Source organism: Zeugodacus cucurbitae, chromosome 3 (assembly GCF_028554725.1).
Source record: "Zeugodacus cucurbitae isolate PBARC_wt_2022May chromosome 3, idZeuCucr1.2, whole genome shotgun sequence".
Classification (NCBI taxonomy): domain Eukaryota; kingdom Metazoa; phylum Arthropoda; class Insecta; order Diptera; family Tephritidae; genus Zeugodacus; species Zeugodacus cucurbitae.
In genome coordinates, this window is record NC_071668.1 from 29442533 (window position 1) to 29461530 (window position 18998).

General features: G+C 34.5%; 1 protein-coding gene across 2 annotated transcripts in view; it reads left to right on the forward strand.

The window, feature by feature from the left end:
• The window catches only part of LOC105215318 (hypothetical protein), a 114688-nt gene that overhangs the window by 42577 nt on the left and 53113 nt on the right, over positions 1-18998 (forward strand). For both annotated transcript variants that reach the window (XM_011189153.3, XM_011189154.3), the window contains one exon: positions 9984-10020. The gene's annotated coding sequence lies outside the window, so the exon portion shown is untranslated. The remainder of the gene's footprint in view (positions 1-9983; positions 10021-18998) is intronic.

Below are 18998 nucleotides of genomic sequence, written 5' to 3' on the forward strand. Positions count from 1 at the left end.
TATTTGTTCATAATAATTTTCATGAAATTACGGAAAAATGGCTAGCAGGACTCAATTTGATTTTGAGCACAATGTCGATCCAATTTTACCCAACTTTTACCAGCTTAGAAGGTTTTATCTCGGAAATAACTGTTGATTTACAACTGGTTTACTGAACATTGGCCCATAAAGTAGTCTAATGACTGAAAGCTTGTCTTGATTTCTACAATCTCAAATATATAGAAATATTTAAAAAATCATTTCCATAAAAACCATTTAAATTTAGCACCTCTTGCAGATATTACAATTTTTATGACAAAACAGACACAAACTCAAAACCACAGAATAAGTAAAACACAACAACTGGTGGAGGGCGAACCCAAATTGTGATAAAACCTCTAAATTTGTACGCAACTCATTTATTAGCAGCATTTATGTGTGTGTAAGTGTCGTGTATATGCATAAACCGCACGATTCGTTGGGCGTTGGGCAAATGTACCGAAATGACCACCATCCAGTTAATGATTAAAATGTTCATTTTATGTTACTAAAGCTAATGACGCTGCTCGTGGCAATGACGATGGCGATGATTATAAAATGAGTAAGGATAGGGTTTCCGGCGAACGGTCATCAGCAACAACACTTAAACCATTTACCGCCTCCTTTATGACTACGCCCAACATAATTCTGATGGCAGTGGTGTAATAGTATATATGTACATATGTATTTATGGATATAAATATTTATCACAATTATATATTTACATACATACTTACATATATGTATAGTTGTGACTGCAGCTGCAATTTTAAGTGTTAAAGTCATAAAATCATAGAGGAGTAGAGAAACAGTTATAGTCCTAAAACTTGATTTGCCAACCCCGTCCGTTTAGGTCTTTAATTTTCAAGAATTTTTATGATTCCATGGCGTGATTGCACAGTTTGTAGAGATGAGTAAATTGCAATAAGCTTTTAGCACGACATTACACTGCTTTACATCGTCTTCAAGCCCTTGGATATATGGAAGCTTTTACGAAAAATTAAAAACTTTTTACATTCACATACATATGTACATCAATATGTGTGTATGTTATTAAATCACAGACTAAAATAGAACTGATTAGAATCCTTAATTGAGACTGCTTAGACTACTACTTAGTATTATTTTCAGTAAGACGAGCATACAACAGTATTCGGAATGTGTGTTGAAGAAGACGCCATTTTGGCATACATTTTATAGCTCTGAACTCAAAGTGTACCTTCAAAACCAGAGTTTACTGACATTAAACTTTTAGACAGTTAGGAACAAGAGCAATAAGCTTTTTAGGATTCCCACATATGTATACAACGCTTATATTTGTGACTCTAGTACTGATTGCGTAAACAAATTGGCCTTGGAAATCTTATATGCCTGTGGTTAATATGAAAAAAAAAGAAAAGGTTGCATGACATTTAGAATTAGTCATTTTGTACATTAGTGGGTGAATACTCATTACTCTAAAATAATAAATTTTTTCGTTTAAAATTTTTAATAAATGTGTAATAATTTCATTTGAATGTGACCCTTATATGTACATATGTATATATAAATATGTGAGCAGTGATGCATACAAACGAAATTCATTTCATCCAGATGTGAGTTCAAGGCCAAGCTTTTCAAAGTTAATGACTCGCGTTGCAAATAAGCGCTAATCACATACATATACAGCTGTATAACATGTAATATTTGCAAATGTAAAAATATTAAATTGAAATACTGATTATGTGAACTCGTGAAAAATTGCATTTTTGGGCTCCAAATATATTTGTAATAATTCAGTGCTTTGTTAGCTGAAAAAGCAATGAAACTCCATACCAAACGATTCAAAATGGCATGTGGGAGGCACGTACAGACAAAAATATATTTATAACACTTTTTTCTCCTCAAAGATTTTTTTAATAATGGAATTTGTTTACTGATAAGCATGGGCTACTGCTAAAGAATTCTATCGTATGATACATTATGTATGAATTTTTACACCAGAGCTTTATTTGTTGCTGAAGGTCTCAGCAATTTATTACTTTCATTGATATGTAAATACTTTCTAATTACTCTCTCTTAAAGGAACTTAAAACAGAAGAAACAGAAGCAACGTCCAAATTCATGTACATATATGATATCAATACTTATAAAAGAGAACCAAGTCTACAATATAAACTTTTAAAAATAGTATATATAGGTATATATTGATATACATCTTAAAAACTTATTGATACAAAAATTAATTGAACTAATTTCTTAGGGTATTAAATTTTTTTCTATGCTTCTTGAGCACCTCTGACCAAGTCTTTCTATTGATTTACAAAATAACCTCCTGAGATTAATTTTTGGGTATAAAAACGCCGGCTGCAGTGGAATGTTTGTTTCATTGTTGACGTTTTAAGTACATTTATGAATAATTTTTATTTTTAAATTTCATTTTTGCTTTATAATGAGCGCTGTTTAACCGATGTGATTCACACAGCTCTCTCACATTTTAAATAAAATATATTTGAGGCGCAATAAACAGTTGGAATTTTATGAAACTTAATCACGAACCCATTATAAGTCCAAATTTTACAACTAACGAGTGTCTAATTGTTTGTACATATGTATAAATATGTTATTAGTATTAGTATGTAGGTATATACTGAGTCTGAGTAAATGACTAAGGCACCCAAAACTCTTATTCAAAATATTTCTATGTGTTTTAATGGTATACCCATATAGTATACCCAATTCTTTTTCGAAATTATCGAAATCAGTAAGAAGGTATTTATATTTTTTTTTCAATATGCTCTGCATAAGAATTATTATCAGCGGCTTTACAAGTAATACACAGCAAAAAGGGGAAAACCATTAATAATTGAAATGTTATACAAGAAAATATCGACAGTGACCTCACAACCAGCAAATAATATGGCTAGTATTAATAATATTTTTCTTGTTCATCCTATAATTGTTAGATGTCACACAAATTAAAACCTCTGAAAAATAACTTAATTTCAAATTATGTAGAATAATATGAAAAATTTGATTTGACAAAAGCTGCGTGTAAAATCCCTGAATTTACGAACCATGGTTTTACACACCTTCGCGAATCACATCGTAAAACCGAACGCTTGTTTCGCAGTGTCAATTTTTGGTACAGGGTTTTAGATAATTTTCCTATAAAGTCAAAAAGAGACCAATCCGAGATCTCACCTAACGGCACCTACAAAAGTATTCGAAATTAATTCTATTATTCTTCCATAACTTCTATTTTACGTCATATCAAAGGTTTGGCAAGTTGAACCAAAAACTGGTATACATAGCCCAAATCAATTATCTTTATTTTTTTGTTGTCTCTTATTAATATGTATTATGTGTTGAAGTAGCAACAGTGTAATTAGTAGAGAATTACCTCATTAAAGTGGCATAATCCCTTGCTTTGTTATACTTTTTGTTTATGCCAATTTATATCTGTTGCTTGTTCGATTCGTCGTCCTCTGACGAATCGAATATAGCTTGCATTTGCGTTATCGGTAATTTCATTTAGTATACCAAAATTATGCTTAAAGTTCAGCTTCAGTTTAAAAAACTTATTAAACTTTATGTGCATTTTAGTACTGTTTCTGATAATAGTAAATTTAAGTGAAGATCTGTGGAACATTTGGTGTCTAGTCACAGGAGCAATAAATTTCATTGTCAGCAGACTGTCTTTGTCTGCTTATTAGTGTATTTCTTAAATTGTTGACGGCAAATGGAAGCATAACAACCAAATACGATGCATTGCAGCTGTCTATACTGGGTGTATGTTTATTCACTTACGCATTCACATACAAATACCCTGTATACATATATATGTGTACTTGAGCTATCAAAATAAAATGATGAATGTGCAACATTTGCAGTCAAAATGCTTACAACGGATTAAATGTCCAACGAATTCGACACAGATGTTCATTAACATAATTCGAGGCGATAAATGCTGACCAAGGCGGCACTGCCCAAATAGAGCAGAAAACAACAATCCGACTACAACAACCCAGCTAATTTATGAAATACAAATTAAATAATTTATTTAGTGCATTCATTAATTTTTTATTTCGCGAAATATTGACAACAATTGCTGTCGTTTTATATATCTACATAATGCGATGAAAATCTTAAAAAATAATAATAGTATTAGAACATTCCCATTTTGGCCTTAGACGATTATGAAACAACTTTCTTTAGCAACAAACAGCAGCCAATTAATTGTAAACTAACTGCAACCCTGGCGCTCATGTTCACACACAATTTCCGGAAAATATTTTATAAGCCGCACCTGTGCAAAAATAGCAACAAATAATCAACGAAAAACAAAAAATATAAAATACAAAAAAATAAAAACAAAAGTTCAAGAGCGCACTTGAGAACACAGAAATTGTTCATTCACGCTCGCACGTCATAATTCTTAGATAATCCACACTAAAAAAGGCATGATGTCAGACGCCGTCAGCACCCGCCTTCAGAAACAGAGTCAGAGCTGCCAGCTATCTATCTGCTCATTCGATTCACTCAAAGATGCGCCGCCGCTCGGGCGCGCAAAAAAAGCAAAAAAGCTGCGCTACAAAACAAAACACGGCTTGAACAAATTCGTTAATGTCGAAAGTTGTTATTGAATCGTGTTCAAATTCATTTGTATGCACACAAATGTACAAAAAACAAACAAATATGTATATATGTATGTATGTATGTATGTATATGAGTATTATTTTTATTTTGGATACGAGTACAAGTATAATTCCTATAATAAACAATTACTAATGATGCATAAGTCAAGCTCTTGGTTGTTGTTTTGTTCGTGAAATGAGTTTTGCGCACGGTTTTGTGGCGTTTTAGTCACATGTAGTCGTTATATGGCAGTAGTATATACATATGTATATAGCAAAATTCATCGCTTAGAAATAAATCAGTTAATGACTTTGTGCGCAATGTTTTATCCTAACCTCTTACCAGATATTTCAAATGCCTTTATTACATGGGACCTCTCAGTATTCAAAGATTTGAATGGAAATCAATTGAAGAAATTAAGTTTTACATTTTATTTTAGTTATTTTATTGTAAAGTATTTAACAAATAAATGAGATTTTAATTGAAATGAAAAAGATCGTGCTCTGTTGGCTTAGCATTAAATACTCTTGGAGTGACGTACTGACCAAACTCAGAAATAATCCTTGTAAGAACTCTTCATCGACTTGAATAATATACAAGACGGGAGACAACTTTTTGAAATGATGTAATTGTATGTTTGGTGAGAATGCTGAATTAGAATATTTTGTAATGTTTCGAACATACACTCTCAGCACACGAAAGCAAATCATAACTCCAGAAAGCGAAAAATTTAGCTAATATATAGCTAATGTATTATATATATGTACGAAATGTATGCACCGGACATTGTGACTTTATTGTTTTCCACCTAATTTTTTTCTCATCAAAACAATCTGTTTGCTGCAGTACACAGTTTAACGCTTTCTGTTTGTGCCCTGTCTGTGAGATTTCTGGTTGAGCTCATTTTCGTATTTCTTCTTTTGTTTTTTGTTCACTTTCAGGTGCAGCCAGCTTTTATTAGATGCTGAGTTATTTTGTTTAATATATTTTAATTACCAAGTGTTTTTTATTTTAATTATATTTTGCTTCTCTTCCCCATTTCTTTATTTCATAATTCGTACTCACAACTTGTTTAGCGCGTAAACGTGACAATGACTCTATATTTAGAATACTATGCAATGTGCATGGGTTCGTGCCCAGCGTGAGGCATGCTCAGGCATTTCAAAACATGAAAGCTACTTTTTCATCAAGCTTAATGTGTCTTTATTTTATATAATTTTTATACGTTTTTATACTCTCGTAACAAAAGTTTCTAAGAGGATATTATAGTTTTGTTCACATAACGGTTGTTTGTAACACCTAAAACTAAAAGAGTTAGATATAGACCAAAGTGGTCTGAGTGACGAATAGATTTAAAATCCGGATGTCTGTCCGTCCGTGCGTCTGTACGTCTGTACGTCTGTGCAAGCCGTAATTTACTATTCCTTGGGACCATGAGAGGGTTGCTTTCGAAAATAGGCGAAATCGGACCATTGACACGCACACAAAATGGCGAAAACCAAAAACACATAAAGTTTCATAATTAAGCCATAAATAGGTTTTATGTATATATCTCGCAAACCAATGAAGCTATATAAACCAAACTTTCTGCTCTCTTACGTACCCTATCCCACACCTTGAAAATAGTTGAAATCGGATATTAACCACGCCCACCTCCCATACAAAGGTTAGATTGAAAATTACTAAAAGTTGGTTAACTCACTAAAAAAAACGTCAGAAACACTAAATTTTACGGAAGAAATAGCAGAAGGAAGCTGCACTCAGATTGTTTACAAAACGTAAAATGGGCGTGGTATCGCCCGCTTATGGGTCAAAAACCATATCTCAGGAACTACTCGACCGATTTCAATGAAATTCCGTATCTACTATTTTTTTGACACCCTGATAACACGGTTAAAAATGGGCGAAATCGGTTCACAACCACGACTACTTTCTTTATCTCAATTTTGAATTCCATCTTATTCCTTCAATTATAAATTTTCAAGGCCCCAGATATCGAACATGTTGAGCTCAGCGCTTAAGGGTAAATTTTAACCGAAAATATGGGTAAATCTCTCAGATAATTTAATATAATTCAGAGGAAATTGTTTTCTTCTAATAGTGTGTCTCTGTTCCATAAATTATTAAAATCGGGTCATAACATCTTCTGGCTCCCATATACCTAATTATAGGTTTTTCAAAAATAATAATATGAGAGATATCTTAGCAAAATTAAGTGAGCGTATAGTCTTGGATATAGTGTACCTTGCTGGTGAAAATTAATGAAATCGGTTCAGGAATTACCTTATATACTATAAGTATATGACGAATTTCGTTATTCTATTAAACTTTAAAGTGTTCGGTTGCACCCAAACTTAGCCTTTCCTTACTTGTTAGGCAATAATTTTATTCTTTGAATTGAAATGTTCATTTCAAAATATGGAACTAGATGTGAATATAACTACATATGTATGTACAGATTCAAACATAAATTAGCTTCTGTGATTCGGGATTAACCTTCACACACACAAAGCACTATTTTTGAAGAAATTATTTGTTGAATGCTCAATTTTTGAGTGACGATGTTTGGCAGATAGTTTTATTAACTGTCAAATATTGGTTATTGTGGTGCCAAAGTGTAGACCTGTTAGTTCGACCCCCAAAAGTATTGTTCGGAGTTTTTCAATTGCTCTTCGATACTTTGAAAACAATCAATATTTTTATTCGATTACTTTATTGAGACTGACTTTTTTTTTCAGTGACAGTTAATTGTTAATCTCAAATAACTTGTCGTCCGAAGCATGGAAAAAAATATTTATTAATTAGCTCCATAAAAGCCTGGTAGTCATATAACCAACTGTTATTCAGCCGCTTTACGCCAGCTGTGGAAATATTTACAATTTCTTTACAGTTATGTCTATATCATTACGTATACTGATAAATACGGTTCATATTTATAATGTATACAAACACACCGAAGAAATTGAAAAGCGTGTATGAATAAATAACTCCGTTATTATTTTTGGTAAACTAGCTAAGCGGCGGGTGAAACGAAATGCAACAAAACACACCTTAAATTGTACATGGAAGCAATTTAAACTGGGTTAGTAAGCAAATTATTGAAACATAAATGGCTCTCGACCAACTGAAATGGAGCTGAAACTGTAACTGAAAATGTTTCGCTGGCAGCTGCGTGAGATGCCATTTTTTGATAGCTGCAACGAAAATATGCTGCCCCGACAAGCCGCACTCAACACTAAATTGTAAACACTAGCTATTGAATGAGCCTCAAACGGCTGGCCACTTAGTCATAACAACTTTAGCAGCGACTCAACAAGTCGGAAAAGTGAAAACACTTGAAAACTTTTGTGCTGGTCGAACTACAAGCAAACCGCCCAGCCAATACGTCAGAGATGTGAGAGCTGTGGGTTTGGAAAAATCCGAATGAATAGTGGAAGGCATAAGAAGAAAGTGAAATAGTGCAGCGAGCGCACTAGAGATGGAGAGGGGAAAAAATAAATACGAGGCGGACAGAGGCGAAATCACTGAATGCCTGCTTTTAAGTGGGCCTAATTGAGATAGGACAGCAACAAGTTGGTGTGAAATTATAATTTCTGTTTCGTCTTCTTCTATTTATTTTGACTTCTTTCTTTCGTTGCTGGCATAAAGAAATGTATTATAAACCCTATTCGGCGATCCAAAATCTTTAAAGCACGCTTTTCCCAGCTACTAAGTATATACCGTTAATTTGTTCGTTAATGTTTTTGTGGGCGGTTTTCTTTGGTCTCGCTGCATCCCATGGTAGATGCTGATGTATTGAGAAGAATAACATCTGTCGTCTCACCGCGGAAATTGTGAATGAGTCGCCTAAGCGTTTCGTGACAGCCGCGTAATTGACGACAATTGAACAAGTAATCAACTCAAGAGCAGTAATTTAACATATATTTCTTGATCTTGCCGCGCAGTGTGTACGGATCAACCCGAACTTTGAACGGCATGTTATGACACCATTTGATAAGATGAGAAAATTTGGACGTTCTTTCTATACCATGTAATACCAAGGTACAAAAATAGTTATACAAAATAAAAGACGTGGATGTCTTAAATTGAAAATGAAAAAGGGTAAGCTTGGCTAATGTGTTGTGCAAACAACTTACTCTTATCAGCGGTTCAAAAAAGGTAGTTCAGATATTCGACTTTACTGCATCCTGAGTAGACACAAATGTGAAGTGTACAAAGCTCATTTCATTCTACTGATATTAATAAGAACGATTTTGATAAAGCTGTGGTAATTACATGATTCACCATTCCAACAGCTGATGGATTCATAAGAGAAATCCTAGAAATTTGTATTATTTATTTTCTTTTTTCATGAACCGTTTTCTCATGTAACTTTTTGATTTTTCTTTCAATATGGACGAGGGAAAGAAAATAAAAGAGGTGGGAAAGATCAGCCCCACCAATCAATGTCAAGAAATATGTCTTGCTCCAATGACGTAGTCTCAAAATGAGCTCTGATTGGTCATTTCTGCAGAAAAAGAACAAACGTGGCAATGCAGCCCAAAATTGTGGGCATGTGAATGGTCTTAACAGTATGTTTCTCCCTTGATTGAAACATTAAACTTTGAAATAGTAACAGATTAAAAGGTTTAAACTGGCATCCAATAAATTATATGTAGAGTCGTTACCATGAATCACAATTTTAAGACAATTGTAATTACATTTGTATTTGAATATTTCATATATGACTAACTATCTTCGCTTTGCCAGATATCTGCATTGCAAACTTTTATAGTCAAACGATTAACTCTCCGTTTGTTATTAATAATTCAATTAATGGTTCGCATTTGGTGGTGTGTCAATCTTCAAATACCCGTTTCCATAACATGTAAATTTAATCGAATATTTTAATGTTTATGAGGAATTTTTCACACTGAAAAGCTATTTATGCGATTTGCTGAATAAGGATTTAATGAAAGAAATCAACGTTCGGATTTATATTTAATTAATAAACTTCTTTAATTAATAAACTTAATTAATAAACTACTTCAGGAATTCGTTGAAAAATTAAAAGATTATTGGAAAGTGTAAATTTTCAATTTGCTTAAAAATGTTACCGAAAGCTGATTTTTTGTTATGTTAATTCAAATTGATAAAACTCACTGTTTGTTGAATAAATTCTGAAAAATTATGCAACTTATCAGATTTAAGTTTACTTCCTGCTAATTATGCTTATCGCTTGAACTTATAAAAGAAATTACGTCATTTTAAGATTTACTTATACAAAATACAAGTTTAACATTAATTATAGCTTTTTAATTTCTTGTGCTGAGTTAAATAATAATAATAAAAAATTTTATTTCTTTCAGCAACTTTTTCGGCCGAAAGAAGCGTGAATTTTTTGAGGTAAGTTGTTGAATTAAAAAAAATATATATTCGAGGTTCTCATATATTTATTTAATCGGACCACTGCCACGCCCACAAAATGGCGAAAACCGAAAACACATAAAGTGCCATAACTAAGGCATAAATTAAGCTATGGAATTAAAATTTGGTATGAAGGATCGCACTATGAACGGGCATATGGGGATGTAATTTTTTGGGGGAAGTGGGCGTGGCCCCGCCCCCTACTAAGTTTTTTGTACATATCTCGCAAACCAATAGAGCTATATAAACCAAACTTTCTGCAGTCGTTTTTTTAGCCACTTCCTAATACAGTCTAAAAATGAAAGAAATCGGATCATAACCACGCCCACCTCCCATACAAAAGTTAGGTTGAAAATTACTAAAAGTGGGTTAACTCACTAAGGAAAAACGGCAGAAACACTAAATTTCACATAAGAAATGGCAGATGGAAGCTACACTCAGATTTTTTTACAAAATGAAAAATGGGCGTGGCGTCGCCCACTTTTGGGTCAAAAACCATATCTCAGGAACTACTCCACCGATTTCAATGAAACTTGGTTTGTAATAGTTTCCTTACATCCCAATGATATGTTGTGAAAATAGGCCAAATCGCTTCACAACCACGCCTACTTCCTATATACCAGAACTTTGAAGTCGGTCTGAATCGTTTACTTTACAATATATAAGTTAAGCGCTAGTGAAGATATCGGTGCAGAACTTTGCATCGGACCATAGGTTTTTAAGGCCCCATATATCGAACACGAGGACCTCGGTGCTTCTAACCTAATATTCCAAGTTTCCAACTTTCAATGGACTTTATACAATATATATGACGAATATATGGGTCAAATTGTGTATTATATAATATAAATAAAGTTAAATAAATAAATTGCGAGAGTATAAAATGTTCGGTTACACCCGAACTTAGCCCTTCCTTACTTGTTAATATATGTTTTGTGCATTTCCTATGAATAGAACAGGATATGATTAATAACAACTCAACGCGCAATAACAATAAATAAAGTTGCAAATTGCTTATCAATATTTGTTTACTTTGCTTATTTATATTTTTTCGCGTATAAATATAAACTAAAGTGAGTCATAAAATTGGCAGAAACCAGGTAAACTTTTATATACAAACGTGAAATAAGCAAAGTGATCCGCCAGTTAAACTGATATGATGTTTGCCCATATGTAGTGATAAGCACAATTGACACATAAACGAATATACAGAAACAAATGGGAGTATTTGTATAGATAGGGCAGTGTATAATATATGTATATGCCTCCCGAAGAGGCTTGTGAGGATTTGTGCAAAAATGTGGCGTAAATATGACGTTGAACCTTTGTGTGCTTGTGTGTGATCTCCACCCAAAATGTATCGTTTTACTCATGTTTTAGCTTTATGACGGTAACCCGCAATGAAAACATTTCTCAAGAATTTACAAGGCAAAATCGGCTTGGCTGTCAATGTATATAACAATGTAAATTATATATATGTACATATCAATGAAGGTGTGTTTAGAAGAACATGTGCGATTTTGCGATTTGAATACAAATAGTCTTTAAAGAGAGAGTACACAGAGTACTTCCTATATGGTATATTATATGCCGCTCCACTAAATTCGACGTTGTGGTAGGCAGCAAAAGGTGTTGACAGAATTGAAAGGGATGTTTTGATTGCAATAAGCTACCATACACATATTTACATATGTATATACTATATATAAGTTTACAAATAAAAAGGTAACATCAGCTCAAGGACACCCTGGAATATTGCATACATACATATGAGTATGCATCTCTCTACAGCTTTAACAAGACTTGAGAGCATTTCGCTCTTCATTTTGCCTCAGTTTATTGAGTCAAATTTGAATATCTTTCATTCGTCCCATTATTATCAGCATCTCCACCACTCAGTTGATGTGCCACCCTTCGTGTGAATTGAAAAAATTCGCTGAATTTGCATAAAATTTGATTTTTATGGTAAGAAACTTCTAAATTGAGCACGACATGCGAATATGTGATGGCACGTGTTATTGTTGGCATTCTGATGTTGTTGTTTTTTCCGCTTTAACAAAGAAAGTTGGAAACTGCTATTTGTCACAGAATTTCCTCTATAATACATTCATACATATACACATAGTGTGAATGTTTTTGAAAATGTCACGAAAAATATTCTATATTCTTTATGATTAGAGTATATATAACTACCCGTACATATATTCATATATGTAATAGGGGTATATGTAATAGTCTATGTGAGGTTTGTTTGGAACAAGTGATGCATTCTCAATGAATTGAATATCATAAATTGTTCATTGATGGCACTACCTCGTACCTAGTATGGGCTTCAGGACCAATTAGTCACACCAATTAGAGAGTCGATTTTTTCCATATAATCAGTATAAGTAATAGATTTTATTTATACGCTGATGGCCTATAGATTACTTCTAAAATCTCGGTTAGAAATAGACCAGAGTAATGGTTTCTTCACTAATGTCGGAAATTATAGTTCCTCTAAGATAATTCGTTATCCTCCTATTTACTCTAATTAGGATTGAGACTACGGATTAAAAAACTTACACATCATAGAACAAGTCACTGACAACTACGGTAGGACTTATGTATAAGAAAGCTTACGAAATGAATGAGGTGAACGTGATAATCATTTAATTAACTCAAAGAGTATGAAAAGAGTGTTGCATTATTGAAAGAAATTAAACTTTATTTAATAGATCGATGTGTTGAAAGTTACTTCCAGTAGATATGTTTTTCGAGCATGTCAATATTAATCAGTTCCGATTATTAGCGCCAATCAATATTTTTTCATCTGAGGTACTTGGTATTTGGGTGGAGGGTTGTATAGTTGCTCGTAAGAGTAAAAATAATTACTATTTTTATACTCTCGCAACCTGTTGCACAGAGTATCATAGTTTTGTTCACATAACGGTTGTTTGTGTCACCAAGAAATATAAGAGTTAGATATGGGGTTATATATACATAAATGATCAGGATGACGAGTAGATTTGAAATCCGGATGTCTGTCCGTCCGTCTGTCCGTCTGTCCGTGCAAGCGATAACTTGAGTAAAAATTAAGATATCTTAATGAAACTTGGAACACATGTTCCTTGGCACCCTGAGGAGGTTGCTTTCGAAAATGGGCAAAATCGGTCCACTGCCACGCCCACAAAATGGAGGAAACCGAAAACCTATACAGTGTCATAACTAAGCCATAAATAAAGTTATGAAAATGAAATTTGGAACATAGGATCCTATTAGGGAGGGGCACATTTGGATGTAATTTTTTTGGAAAAGTGGGCGTGACCCCGCCCCCAAATAGGTTTTTTGTATATAACTCGCAAACCAATAAAGCTATATAAGCCAAACTTTCTGCAGTCGTTTCTTTTAGCCATTACTAAAAGTGGGTTAACTCCCTAACGAAAACCGTCAGAAACACCAAATTTTACATAAGAAAAGGCAGAAGAAAGCTGCACTGAGATTTTTTTACAAAATGGAAAATGGGCGTGGTGTCGGCCACTTATGGGTCAAAAACCATATCTCAAGAACTATTCGACCGATTTCAATGAAATTCGGTACATAACACTTTCTTGACACCCTGATGACACGGGTGGAATATGGGCGAAATCGGTTCACAACTACGTCTACTTCCCATATAACCCAATTTTGAATTCCATCTGATTCGTTCACTTTATAATGTATTCATAAGGAACCAATGAAGCTAGCGGAATAAAACTTTACACAAATACTGTATTTGAGCTGTGACATCACTTGTGGAAAAATTGTCAAAATCGAACCATGACTTTTCAAGGCCCCTGATATCAAACATGAAGAACTCATTGCCTAAGGTTAATTTTTCACCGAAAATATAGGTAAATCCCTCAGATATTTTAATGTAATTCATTCCCTCTGAATTTTTTTCTTATAACAGTTTCTCTCTGTACCTGAAATGGTAAAAATTGGGTCATAACTTCCCCCAGATCCCATATACCTAATTATAAGTAATATTAAATTAAGTGAGCGTATAGTCTTCGATACGTTGTATCTTGGTGGTGAAAACGAGTGAAATCGGTTTAGGAATTACCTCAGTCCCCATATACTATTTATGATGATTTTCGTTATTCTATTGAACTTTATGCCGAATATATGGGTCGAATTGTGTTGTCTTTATAAAATTACATCAATAAATTGCGAGAGTATAAAATGTTCGGTTACACCCGAACTTAGCCCTTCCTTACTTGTTTTAATCTTCGACCGTTCCCCTAAATGGTAAAACTGGTGATTGTTATTTTTGCTGGAATCTGTGTTTAAAAAAAAAATGCAACAAAATACCGAAACACTTCGAAAAAGTAAATTAATGCGTTCGTGTTTGCATACTTAGCTTTTGATGGATTTTTTAACCGCTCACGTAGGATTCCATAATCCATAAATACCACGATAAGTTGTCGAAGGAGCTATATTCAATGTTTCAGGCAAAGTAAGACGCTGCAAGTAATCTAAAAATTTATTGCAAATAGCTGAGAGTTGAAAATTGTTATTTATCCATTAAATTCTGTTAAATATGTCTTTACAAAGTCAAGTGAAGCGCATATCTTGTGTGGTTTCTGTGCGAATTTCGCCTGCAAAAGCGTCGTGCAGGTCGTCAACCGGTAACTTCACTACACCACCACAACTGCCGTAGTGTATGCAGGCGCTTTCGGCTTGAGGAGTTGGAACATTTGCTTTTTTGGGCATTCGACTTCTCGGTATGCATTCACCGGTACAAACACGTAAATTTAACTGGTTTTTACGCTGATTGCTTTTACAGTGTTGTACATTCGTGTTTTCTTTATATCCACTCTGTTGCTTGTTCTTTTGATTACTCTAAGTGACCATCAACAAGCCTGGAGCTAACAACTCCAAACCTTAGTAAACCAATTTGATGTTGCAAGTATTTTTTCCTTTGCAACTTTTCTGCAATTTTAGTTGTTGGTTGTTTGTTGGTTTCCTTATTTTATTACATGCTCGTGCAAAGAGTTGAAAGAGTTGTGGCATTAGCCACACGAACTGGTTGGAGATGATTTGTGTGGAATTTCTACTTGAATGGGCTGCACATAATTTTCGCTCCTTATTTATCGGTAAGCTCAGTGGACTTTCTGCTCGCTGCTGCATCTCAAAAGAACCGGATATGAGGGTAACAAATACCTTGGTTGATGCTTTCTCGGCTTTCGGTGTGCGTACGACGGTCAGTAAATACATGCATGCATCTAAATGTGTAATAATTGAATACATCCCAGGAAATTGCATCGTTTGACCAGTTTAAATTTTATAAGCTTTAATTACCCTTTGAATTCCATTTGGTATATATTGGTTTCATATATTAAACATACGTACATATAATAATACGAGCTGCGGAACTAAATAGAGAGGGTACAATCTTCTACAAGAGTGTACAGCTCCTGGCGTATGCCGATGATATTGATATCATCGGAAGCAACAACCGCGCCGTTTGTTCTGCGTTTTCCAGACTAGATAAAGAAGCGAAGCGTATGGGTCTGGTGGTGAATGAGGACAAGACGAAATATCTCCTGTCATCAAACAAACAGTCAGCGCACTCGCGTCTTGGCTCCCACGTCACTGTTGACAGTCATAACTTTGAAGTTGTAGATAATTTCGTTTATCTGGGAACCAGCATTAACAACACCAACAATGTCAGCCTTGAAATCCAACGCAGAATCACTATTGCCAACAGGTGCTACTTTGGACTGAGTAGGCAATTGAAAAGTAAAGTCCTCTCTCGACGAACCAAAATCAAACTCTATAAGTCGCTCATTATTCCCGTCCTGATGTATGGCGCTGAAGCGTGGACGATGACAACATCCGATGAGACGACTCTTGGGGTTTTCGAGAGAAAGGTTTTGCGCAAGATTTATGGTCCTCTAAACATTGGCAACGGCGAATACCGCAGACGATGGAACGATGAGCTGTACGATTTATACGACGACATTGACATAGTTCAGCGAATAAAAAGACAGCGGCTACGCTGGCTAGGTCATGTTGTACGGATGGAAGAAAACACTCCAGCTCTGAAAGTATTCGATGCAGTACCCGCTGGAGGAAGCCGCGGAAGAGGACGACCTCCACTCCGGTGGAAAGACCAAGTGCAAAGTGACCTGGCTTCACTTGGTGTTTCCAGTTGGCGCCAAAAAGCAAAAAGGAGGAATGAGTGGCGCGCTCTGGTGGATTCGGCTATAATCGCTTAAAGCGGTTCCTACGCCAAATATATATATATATATACATATGTATCTATGTATGAGAATTTGTAGTGTTATTTAAAATTTAATTTATTTATTATTAAAATCACCTCAAATATTCGAACACACAAGCGTATGTAAAAAATTGCAATCCTCTGTGATTTCCCTGATAGTCAGTGTGCAGGTGATTTTTGCAAAATAACCTGTTGGCTTATCTGCTGCTGGGTTGATAATTTGGAAAGTTTATGTGAAATAAAGTTGCATATTTGCAAGAAGCGCTTGGAATTCGAGTTTAAGAGCAGAAAATATCACCAAAGAAGTACAAGCGCTTACAAAGAGAGTATCAAAAATACATTAATATCAAGCATGCATACATACTATCCTCAAATGAAAGCTCTTGTGGCGTAGAAGATGGAATTGGAAACACACACTTTTCAAAAACGAAAAATAAAAATAATTTTTGATTTGGTAGATAGATTTTGGAGACTAAACTAAGTTAGAAGATAGATGTTAGACGATTTTTAAGGGTTCAGTTCCAGAATAGTTTCTAGTGTCGCCACAAAGAAGTATATTGCCAAAAATCGTCGACATTTTTATTATGCCGAAGCATACCACCGCCTCATATTTAGTCGTTATGCTTTCAATCCATTCTCTGCACTGTCATTAATCAAGTCACATAATCATCTTCTTAGATTCGCCACTGCTCTCTTCGCCTTGTGTGAGCTCTGGTCTTATGTAAAAACAAATTGCCCTGAAACCAACAACAAATTTAGCCATTTCAATTCAATGCAAGGTAGTTTGTGAATAACTCATTAAAATGGTTTAAATGCTTGCTCTTCTACTTGTTTATGTCATTCTATTTGATTTATGCCATTTGTTTGTGCGATTCACTACACTTCAAGCTTAGGCGAATTGAAAATGGACTCCGTATGCTAAATCTATACACATCTATGTACATACATACATACATATATAAAATATTGAGATAACTTCTCATACTTAAGTGCCCGGACGAAGGTATTTGATATTAAGAGATAGATTACTTTGTAATATTGATCATTATTTACCATATTATTTTAACATTCATCTTATCAATTATATCTAATTATATATATTTGTATATATTTATATATACTAAATTATACGTATATGTGTATGTAAGTGGCTGCTCCATCTGTTTAAAAGGTGAGGCATATTAAATATGGTACAATAACCCAATGTGGTCGAATGGCGGTAATAAAAGAGTCACTCTATCTCGAAAACTTTCTCAAAATTTAATGTTTCTAATATTTTATAGCACCTTCGACATTGCATTGTTCGTGTATTTATCTGGCATGCCAAACATTTTGCTTTATTGCGTCCATCGGCGAATGTGATTTGTGTGCGGTGCGGATTGTTGCTTTATTGCCCGCAGCAATGACAAGAGGGCAAAAACAGAAAACAAACAACAATTTCGGCCACACATCAAAACACATTTCACCCGATCAATTTGACAGCCGCAACTGGCGTTCAAGTGACGGCCGTCCGTCTGTCTTGGGCGCAAGCGCGTGGTTGTTGCTTTGCCTCGCCTGCGGCGGCTTAGAAATTTTGAATGTATATTTGCCATATGAATTAATGACGCTGGGTTGTTGTGGTACAGCGGCTTGAATACATTGTGGTGAAGCAACAACAATTGTGGCTGTAATTAAAATACAACAATTTTACAATTTTATCTAATTTTAAGCATCCGCCGCGAATTTGCACTCGCCGATTTACTTAATTCACACTGCTCTATCCGTCTACCCTCAACGCTTTTACATACCGACTGCGTTTGTTGTTGTTTTGCGTTTTTCATTTGCTTTCGGAAAGGTGCAGTCGCACAGTGAAAGTGTTTGATTCATAAAACTCAAATCTAAATTTGGTGTGAAGATTCCGAAAATGGCATTGCATTGTGTTGGAGAAAGAAGCGAGAAAAAATGAAATGAAATGTGGAGTGCCCACATTAGCCTAAGCTCTTGACATATTAAGTTAAGTATTTATGCAGTCTTTTTTGCGTCTCCATCAACGCACATTTCATGCCGTAGAGCCATTTATTAAACGGCTTTGTAACATTGCGACAATTGTGTGATATTTTTTTATTTTAATATTTAATTTTTTGTTTGTTTAATTTTTCTGATTTTGTGTACGATTTTCGCATGAGATAAACATATGCACGTAATGTCCACATTTATGATTTACAATGCAATTAAAAATATTTTAATAAATGTTTACGTAAAATGAAAATATTTTTAATTGCATAACATTATTTCACAAGCTTTGCTGATGAGCGAAAAATCCAAAAAGATATCATCAAAATCAGTCCTGTTTTATGTTTGATTTGTATAGATTTAGGTAATCAGCACCTTTGGACCAACTATACCAACTCAGCTTAAATGCGTCGAACGAGATAGATATCTAGAAATCACCGTACTCCCGTAAGCCATGTGTCACACCTAACTAACTGCGGCCACATATTTAGCGGTATGGTAAAGTTGTCAACAGATTTTGGCCACATTGTGGCAAAATCAAGACACTTGTGGGCCGCAACACGCAAGAAGTTTTATATTTTTTCTTTGCTTATTTTTTGATTGTTTGTTTTTTAATAATGCTGAGTGAAAGGCGGTTGAATTGGTGTGGGCGCAGACGATTTTAGCGCGATAAAGAATTGCGCTGTCCATTTTGCCATCGCGGCTGCCGATGGCTCGA